Here is a 9425-nt window from a genome sequence, read left to right as displayed (position 1 = left end):
TGTTTGTGTAGGAGGCATCCGATCCACCTAGTGTAGTGAAGAGGCTACATTTTGATCATCCACCAGCACCCTAGGATAGTATAGTTTTCATAAGATGCATCATGAGACATTTTGAGATGGTGTATGCCACATTGTATACAGAAACATTGATATTATACACATTTTGATGGCATGATCAGCCACATTTTGTCTATGGATCTATGTATTTTGATATATATTTGAGTACTTTGTCTATGGATATGCTGGTCTAATTGATGAACAAATGACAAATACAATAAAGTAGACATCCATTTAGTTTGTCAATCATCAATTTTAAATTCTACTTTTAACATGTTCATTATTAATAAATGGTATATTACAGTTCAAATTTTTATTATTGATTCATATTATATGAGTAGTGGTTTGTATAGATTTATGAGTTATAAGAATGTATGGTCTATTTAGCACTTATTGCATTTTGGCAATGCTGATATAGATGACCACACTTCTTAAAAATCTCCATCCTTGCACTACTCTAACTCAAAACCTATTTAACCATAAAAATTTCAAGATCAAAATTAGTCAGTTCACTAGCCCATTTAAAATTAATATCATATGAATTCAATATTTATTCTCAACATCCCTGGCACTGGAAAAGTCTTATTTTGAGTGGTTGAGCTAACCAAATGCTTTTAACATATATTTTGTCTTTTAAACGTAAACTGTAATAGCATAAAAAAGATGTGTGACTTATACAGATAATGATAGGAACATAAGACATATAAGTAATTTTTGTAACATTAAATACTAACACATGATGCTAAATTCTTGAAGAAGCACCTCAGCCTTCTTACTTATTGTTTGCTGCTTAACCATTTTCTAAGCATACTTACATGTTGACTTTCTATCACACCCATCTTTGACAACTAAGCATTTGTTAAATGAGGAAAAGGCAGTTGTTATCACAAACTGTAAAAAAGGTATACAATTTCTGAGGGATATCAAATTTTGTTGCTCAGGCAAGGTTTTAAATTCACCTCCTATTTCACACGCAATTGTCTTTTTATTACAAATATTATGGTGCTTGCAGACTTGGAGTAGAATGCTAATAAAGTTAACATGTGATGTTATTTGTTTTAGTCGCAGTGGCAGTTGGGTCCAAGAATTTTTAAGAAAGTTGTAGTGTAGAGATCATGTTTGATAGTTGACCAGGATCCTTGCAAATTTTGCAAAGAGGACATTGAGATTATCTGGTGTAGGACAATAGATATCTCAGCATTCTGTAGCATTAGATAGTCAAATGCATTTTGTCTGAAACTTCCTAATGGTATCAAGCTTACTAAAATCATTGAAAGCTTGCCTCTGCATAGAGCAATGACAAAGCAACTTATTTTAGAAAATGGCAATTCATTTTCTCCCTTTCCATGTATGGTTCCAACTGTTAATGTTCCAAAGGGTGTTAATCTGCCTTATGAGATACTGTTTTAAATCAGCTCTCTTATTCATTGTGGGATACTCAGTGACCCAACACTGAATTGTCACTTTTTTGATTTGCTAAATAATGAGAAGAAATCAGCTTTGCGCATATGTATAGCCTTAATAGAACTAATAAATTGAAGTTGACATGTTTCAACCTAGAAACATGGCTTCAAAATCAAGTAAAGAAGTTGCAAACTAGTCAAATCAGTTGAAGTCTTTGACAATTTCTAGACATAATGACACATTGAAATTCCATCAGGCCCTAGTTACTCTGACTAGGGTCTACTTTTTGGGCCCCGACTTGAATATTTCAAGTCAAGTGAGAAGGCATTTTTCAAAGTATGTTGATGATTTCCTCAAAGTCTCTTTTATGGAGGAGGACTTTAATAAGCTTCATTCAATTGCTTTGACTGCAAAAAATGAATATGGTTTTCATGCAAGACCACAAAGATCACAAGTATATGATAGAATATTGTCAATTTTGAAGGAAGGGATTACAATAGGCAACAAAAGATTTGAATTCCTTGGATTCTTGGATAGTCAGTTGAGGGAAAATTCAGTCTGGATGTTTGCTTCAAATGATGAAGTTATTGTCGAGTCCATCAAAAAATGGATGGGAGATTTCCACTGCACAAATGATTCAACCATACATGCCATGAAAATGGGGCAACCATCTAACTCTTCAAGGTAAACATTAAATTTTTGAGATCGTGAAGTTTCCCTTATTCTTGATAGTTACATTTGTACAGATGGTATCAACTATAGTTATTCAGATGGAATCGAGAAGATTTCTTTATGTCTGGCAAAGCAGATAGCTCATATTTGTCGATTGAGTATGTGTCCTCCTTCAATGTTCTAGATTGTTGTGATGAATCCAAATGGAATGTGATCTTTTGAAAATGAGATAGGTTATTTTAGGCCTCAAGATCACCATCTTGTAGCATTTGACAGCTCATTGATATCCCTAACAAGCTCCAAGTTATGACCCTCAGAAGATCGACCTCAAAACACACTTAGAGAACCTTGGGGACTCCTCGGTATGGGGTGGCTGTGGATGATGGATGGTCTCTATGGCCAGAAAAAGGGTGTCACTAGGGTTCACTTTCCCACCTAGAGCTAATGGCATTGATGATTTGATGCCAAGATCAGCGGTTTCAAAGTTGCACTGTGGTGCACCTATGAACTGAGGCACACTACGAGTTTTGGCATCGAGTGAGATCATTGTGTCAAATCCAAATGGAATGTAATCTCTCAAAAATGAGATAGGTTATTTTAGGTCTCAGCATCACTGTCCTATAGCATTCAATAGTTCATTAATAGTCCTCACGAGCTCCAAGTTATGACCCTCGAAAGATCAACCTCGAAATGCACTTAGAGCACCTTGGAGACTCCCCGGTACGGGGTGGCTGCAGATGATGGATGGTCTTCATGGCTAGAACAAGGGTGTGACTAGGGTTCACCCACCCACTCAAAGCTAATGGCACTGACGATTCGATGCTAAGATCAACGGTTTCAAAGTTACGCTTTGGTGCACCTATGAACTGAGGCACACTACGAGTTTTGGCATTGAGCGAGATTGCTGTGCCGAATCTAAATGGAATGTGAACTCTCAAAAATGAGACAACTTATTTTAGGCCTTAGCATCACCATCCTGTAACATTTGACAGTTCATTGATAGCCCTCACAATCTTTGAGTTATGACCCTCGAAAGATCGACCTTGAAACACACTTAGAGAATCTTGGGGACTCCTTTGTACGGGGTGGGTGCGGATGATGGATGGTCTCCATGGCTAGAACAAGGGTGTCACTAGGGTTCACCCGCCCACCTAGAGCTAATGGCACTAATGATTTGATGCCAAGATCAACGGTTTCAAAGTTACGTTGTGGTGCACCTATGAACTGAGGCACACTACGAGTTTTGGCATCGAGAGAGATCGCTGTGTCGAATCCAAATGGAATGTGATCTCTTGAAAATGAGATAGGTTATTTTAGGCCTCAACATCAAAATCATGTAGCATTTGATAGCTCATCGATAGCCCTCATGAGCTCTGAGTTATGACCCTTGGAAGATCGACCTCAAAACGCACTTAGAGAACCTTGGGGACTCCTCGTTACAGGGTGGCCATGGATGATGGATGGTCTTCGTGGCTAGAAAAAGGGTGTCACTAGGGTTCAGTCACCCACCTAGAGCTAATGGTACTGACAATTCAATGCCAAGATCGGCGGTTTCAAAGTTACGCTTTGGTGCACCTATGAATTGAGGCACACTACGAGTTTTGGCATCAAGTGAGATCATTGTGCTGAATCTAAATGAAATGTGATCTCTTGAAAATGAGATAGGTTATTTTAGGTCTTAGCATCACCATCTTGTAACATTTGATAGTTCATCAATAGTCCTCACGAGCTCCAAGTTTTGACCTTCAAAAGATTGACCTTGAAATGCACTTAGAGCACCTTGGAGACTCCTCGGTATGGGGTGGCCACGGATGATGGATGGTCTCTATGGATGGAACAAGGGTGTGACTAGGGCTCACCCACCCACTCAGAGCTAATGGCACTGAAAATTCGATGTCAAGATCAGCGATTTCAAAGTTACGCTGTGGTGGACCTATGAACTAAGGCACACTGCGAGTTTTGGCATCGAGCGAGATCACTGTGCTGAATCCAAACAGAATGCGATCTCTCAAAAATGAGATAGATTATTTTAGGCCTCACCATCACCATCTTGTAGCATTCAATAGTTCATCGATAGCCCTCACGAACTCCAAGTTATGACCCTCGGAAGATCGACCTCAAAATGCACTTAGAGAACCTTGGGGACTCCTCGATGGGTGGCCGCGGACGATGGATGGTCTCTGTGGTCAGAACAAGGGTGTCACTAGGGTTCACCCACTCACTTGGAGCTAATGGCACTGAAGATTTGAATAGTTCTAGCCATTAGGAGTTAAATTTTGAAAATTTGTCAAGAAAATTGCAAAAGTTGCTAAGCAACTTTTTGCAATTTTTGCAATTTTTGCGCTAAGACAAGTTTTATTGCAAATTTGATTGCAAATGGACTCTAAAAACTCTCAGGGACCCTAATAATGTTCTAAACATCTAGACTTACCTAAAAAACATGGAATTTACCAAAAATCCACTTTATTGGACCAATTGATGGCCAAGGCTTATAGTTGCACCATGAGGTCTTGTGTCCATTACAAATGTGGATGGTCACAGGGAGGTCATTAGATCTATCCCTAGACCTTATTGAATCAAGAAAAGAAAAATGATTAGGTTCTTTGCACTAGTGTTCCCTGTATTTCATTAATGTTATTGGACTAAGAACCAGTTTTCCTCTCAGTTGGAAGGGTAGGCCTAAGGGTTCAACACTAATGGGTGATGTTGAACCACCTTGGTAATGACTAGTTCATTTGGGGAGGCTTGAGACTGCATGCAAAGAAATTCTTATCGATTTTATCTTGTTTCAAGGGGTGGGTCTAAGAGCTCAACATATTAGAATCATGTTAAATCACCACATAAATGAATAACTCATTTGGAGATGGTAGCACACCAAAGCTTAGAAGATTATTTTTATAGTATTGTAAAAGTTTTTTGTGAGAAACTTGCTACTAAAAATTTAGAGTATATGCAATTTTCCCAATGACTCTAAGCATGGTAACCAATGGAGGAAGAGTTGGCATGGTTGTAATAATGCATCGTAACCATGATGAATGAACAAAAAAGAGAAACACTATAAACCATGATGCACTTGAACATGCATAAAGATGATTATGGAAAGGATCAAATGCAACATGTTGCTTCAGTCCCAAATGTTGACAATATACAAGTGATGCAGAGGATAGGGTGATGGACCCAAGTAACAACATAAAATGAGCAAATTTCTAACAATGTGCCAAGTGACCCTTCTAGGTCCTGATGGTCAAATTCCACAAATGGTCAACTCCAGGAGGTTTTAAGGCTTCAATGAGTTTTTTTTGACATATTCACCATGTTCCAAAACATACCCTTGAGTTTCAATACTTTTCAAGCCAAAATGCACAACATGCCAAAATGTTGTCTATGCAACTTTACAATTCTATGACAGCAGCAAGACAAATAGGTGATAACTTTTATTTTTTTCCAAAAGACTCCTTGAATAAATGGATGTTTTTAAATACCCTTTATCCTTTCACAAAACATATATAAGACTTAGATACCCTTCCTTTGGAAAATATCAATGAACTTTCACACTTCTCCTATTTTTTAACAATGTCGAAAAGATGCATTTACAAAGAAACCACTAGAAGGACTTAAGATTTGGACTCCAAACTTTGCAAGATCCTAAAATGACTTCAATTAGACAAATCCACTCTCAATTTTAGTCTATGGGTTCCCTAACCCCAAAAGCCCCAATTCACCTTCTCAAAACCCTTGTTCCTAGGGCATCACCAATCTCACACGTGCCAAGCCTTCTTGGACTAATTCAAAATTAAGATATCTATGTTTTATCACAATAAACATGAATCAACTCACAAACACTGCCCTCTTTAAGGAAAATCTCTTCCTATAGGATTGTCCCCTCACTTTCAACCCTTGTTTTCACCCTTTTATGTTTGGTGGCCACCAATTATTCTGGTTAGTTGATCATTTCAAGGTTAGAAGACATTATACATGTTAGGGCAATGGCATTTCATGAAGAATCAGGTAAGCATTTCATGGAATGACCATGATTAGATGAAAAAACTGTCAAAATGCTTATGAAAAGGACTGCTACAGCCAACAATCATCAAGTTAGATGAATAACCCTTCAAAAACGAAATCAAAACTTGGTCCTAAACTTCCTTATAGACCTTAGAAGATGCCTCAATGCATTAGAATATCATAAAGAACTCAAAAACTCCAAAGAACCTTCAAATTGCTATTAAAATCTAAGCTTTTTTATTCAAAATTCTGAATCAGTCCGTACATACTGCCCTTACAGTCCGTACAAACACTATTTATAAGTTTCAAGGGATGGTTAATAACCCCCTCAACCAAATCCAATTGGTTTCACTTTCTATTCCTTCATAAAATTTAAACTATGGAGTTTCCCTCCAAAATGTTCATGTAGCCGTTACATTCAAGATTTGAATTTTCTAAAGCAATAAGCTCAATTTTAAGTGATTTATTGAATGTTTCAACTTATGAAATGACTTGAGATTATTATGAGACCTTATTAGGACCTATCTAATGAATCACTTACCCTATGCAAACCTAGACATTACTAAAATTCAAATCTCATAGTCCTTTACAACTTTTCAATATGAAAGTCTTTCAAAACATTATACAATATTATGACTCTTTATGCTTTCAAATGCCATGATTGGTTGCAAAATGGAAGAAATCAAGTATTCTAATTGTTCATCCGTACTTTCTAAATTTTTCTTATTTGATTAGTTTGATAAAAATAGTTTTAATAATCATAATGTCAGCTTTATGTCAAATTAGGAAAAAGCCAAACTTGTAATAAGATATCTGCAAGCAATTATCTTTCATATAGTTATAAATGCTCTTAAAATTGTCCTTATAGCCTTGTATCACATGCAAATATGATTTGCAAGAACTTGTTCAATATCTTCCTCTTATAATTCCTTACAAAGAACCTACCAAAATACAAATTAGAATGTGCAACTAATTTAACCTGTCTTTTTCATTATTACAAAAACCATATACAAAAGAAGTTCACATTTTACATCATAATACATCATAAATCTTAGGAATTCTCCCCAATAGCCCCCCCCCCCCCTCCCCCCCCCCCAACTCTTCATAATGTACCTACATTCCAATATCATAAAAAAATTAGTAACTTATTGTATTAAACAAGATAATCATCAGTTCATTGAATCATTATGAAGAAAATAACATAAGAAGTATATATATCTAGTCGAGTGTTCTAATAGGGTCCTCTCTCTATTTTAGGATCTCCAACAGGGCTTCATGATTAGCATTAGCAATAGTAAAAAGTTCTTTTACTTTTGGTCTTCCTTGATGCTTCAACAACTTTACATTTGTTGCTATAATAAGATGCGAATATATGAGAATTATTTTGTGCTTCTGATAGTCTTTGAATGAAGGAATTCCATTCCTTCTAAGCATGTATGTCTGCAGCCATGTTCTAGCAACAACCACTGAACCAGTAGGATATGTGAATCCATCATCATCTATGATCGGTTGTGCAAGTTTTTGTTTACCTCTTACACAATGTGCTAACCAATAATCAGATTTCTCATCATTCCCTTGTGCTGCAACCAATGCAAAGACATGTCCTAGCTGAAGTAGATGTGATAGATGGTTATGCTCAAGTGAACTTTCCATGTCATCATTTCTGATAGAGGGTATGATAGATAATGGAGTAAGATAATGTGGAGCCCATGTGTCCACCCACTCACTTGACTCACAGTAATCCCAATCACACTGAAAACAATTAGGACAAAAGAAAGCTAGCTATAATGTCCAAATGGTCCATGTACTAGAATCAGAGCTTCAGAATGAATGCATTTTTGATGAGTCTCTCACTATAGTACAATCTAATCTATTAGCTATGGACCCTTCCTCAACCAACCAAAAGAACCTACATACCACTGAATCAAGAGTCCCCCCCTATGATAATACTAAACTACACCAATCAACAATGCTACGAGCATCAAGAAGCTCTACTGCTAAAATCTTCAGTTGCTCCTTAACTAGATCTCTCTTCATACATGCGCTTGCTCCATCATGTTCCCCTTTTCCATGGCTGGACTCAAAAAAAATCCATATATGAGGCACCCCTCTCTCTATGTGCATCCTACACAACCAATAAAATATGCAAGCATTCTTGAATTGACCTATATAGTTATCTGACCAAATGATATGTCTATCCATAGCAATTGCATGCTCATGTAAGAAATCAAAATATTTCTCGAAACAATGTTGCACAAACTCATGAGAGTGATATCTACCATCACTCATATAAAAATGATACTCTCTAATAATCTTCTCATTATCTTCCGCACTATCAGGGGCATGTCTATATGTTATGTGAACAAAAATAGCAATCTAAATAGAGTTGCAATACTGAGATTGTGTCTCATTTTGAGGTTGCAATGTGTAGTTCTCAGAAAAATCAACAACTGATATAATAGTGCCAATGGAAAAAGTCTCCTTGCACATTCTAAATTGTTGATCCAACCATTGAGACCTATGACTATGTCTTGCATACTTGTAAAAAAGATTTGTCTTGAAATCTGAAATAAAACTAGTGACACCGATATCTTTTCCAACCAATTCACATCTAGAGCTCTCACCTCCACTCTTCAATGTGTATTTCATCATTTCATATACCTTTTTTTTCACTATTGTCTTTCCAAGATCTTGTTCGCACCCCTCATGGAAACATGTGTCAAACTTGGATAAGCCACCATATTGTAAACACTTCTCATTTAAGCAAGCATTTCTATAAAAGAAACAACCATCAACTCTACAACATAAAAGTTGATCTAGCAAGTCTCTCGATGATTTTGGAAGCCCACTAGCACCATAATCCTCCAACATTTCTTTACTATGCAAAGTAGAACAGATGGAGCATAATAGTTCATGGTGCATAGAAAACTCAACATGATATTTGCAACAACATGTATTTCAAATTTTAAGTGGCACACAATAAAGTGACTTCAAAGATTCAAAAGCCCTTTGTGATATATGAAGACTTAGATGACTCTCTCTCAATTGTTTGAACAACAGAGTTTGACTTACCTCAAAATAGTGTTTAGGATGTGGTGTGCGCTCTCTGATGCCAATTCTCAACTTTAACACGTATTTAGCATTGGGTGATACTCATGAGTTAGATTGCCAAAATTGTGTAATTTATTTCTTCACATCATCGGATAGCTTCTTATCAAAACATGGAAGTCTCCCACCAAATGCCCATGTTTCATTTTGAAGAGGATCATCAATTTTCTCTCGTCGAC

General features: G+C 36.7%; 1 pseudogene; it reads left to right on the top strand.

The window, feature by feature from the left end:
• Nucleotides 1-920: 920 nt before the first annotated feature.
• On the top strand, nucleotides 921-2317 carry LOC149552132 (RNA-dependent RNA polymerase 2-like; annotated as a pseudogene).
• The last annotated feature ends 7108 nt before the right edge of the window (nucleotides 2318-9425 follow it).

This window comes from Cupressus sempervirens, chromosome 6 (genome assembly GCF_028749045.1).
Source record: "Cupressus sempervirens isolate cs-2001-9-10 chromosome 6, ASM2874904v1, whole genome shotgun sequence".
Lineage (NCBI taxonomy): Eukaryota > Viridiplantae > Streptophyta > Pinopsida > Cupressales > Cupressaceae > Cupressus > Cupressus sempervirens.
The sequence above is the reverse complement of the archived record's forward strand: the minus strand, read 5'-3'. Positions and strand labels throughout refer to the sequence as shown.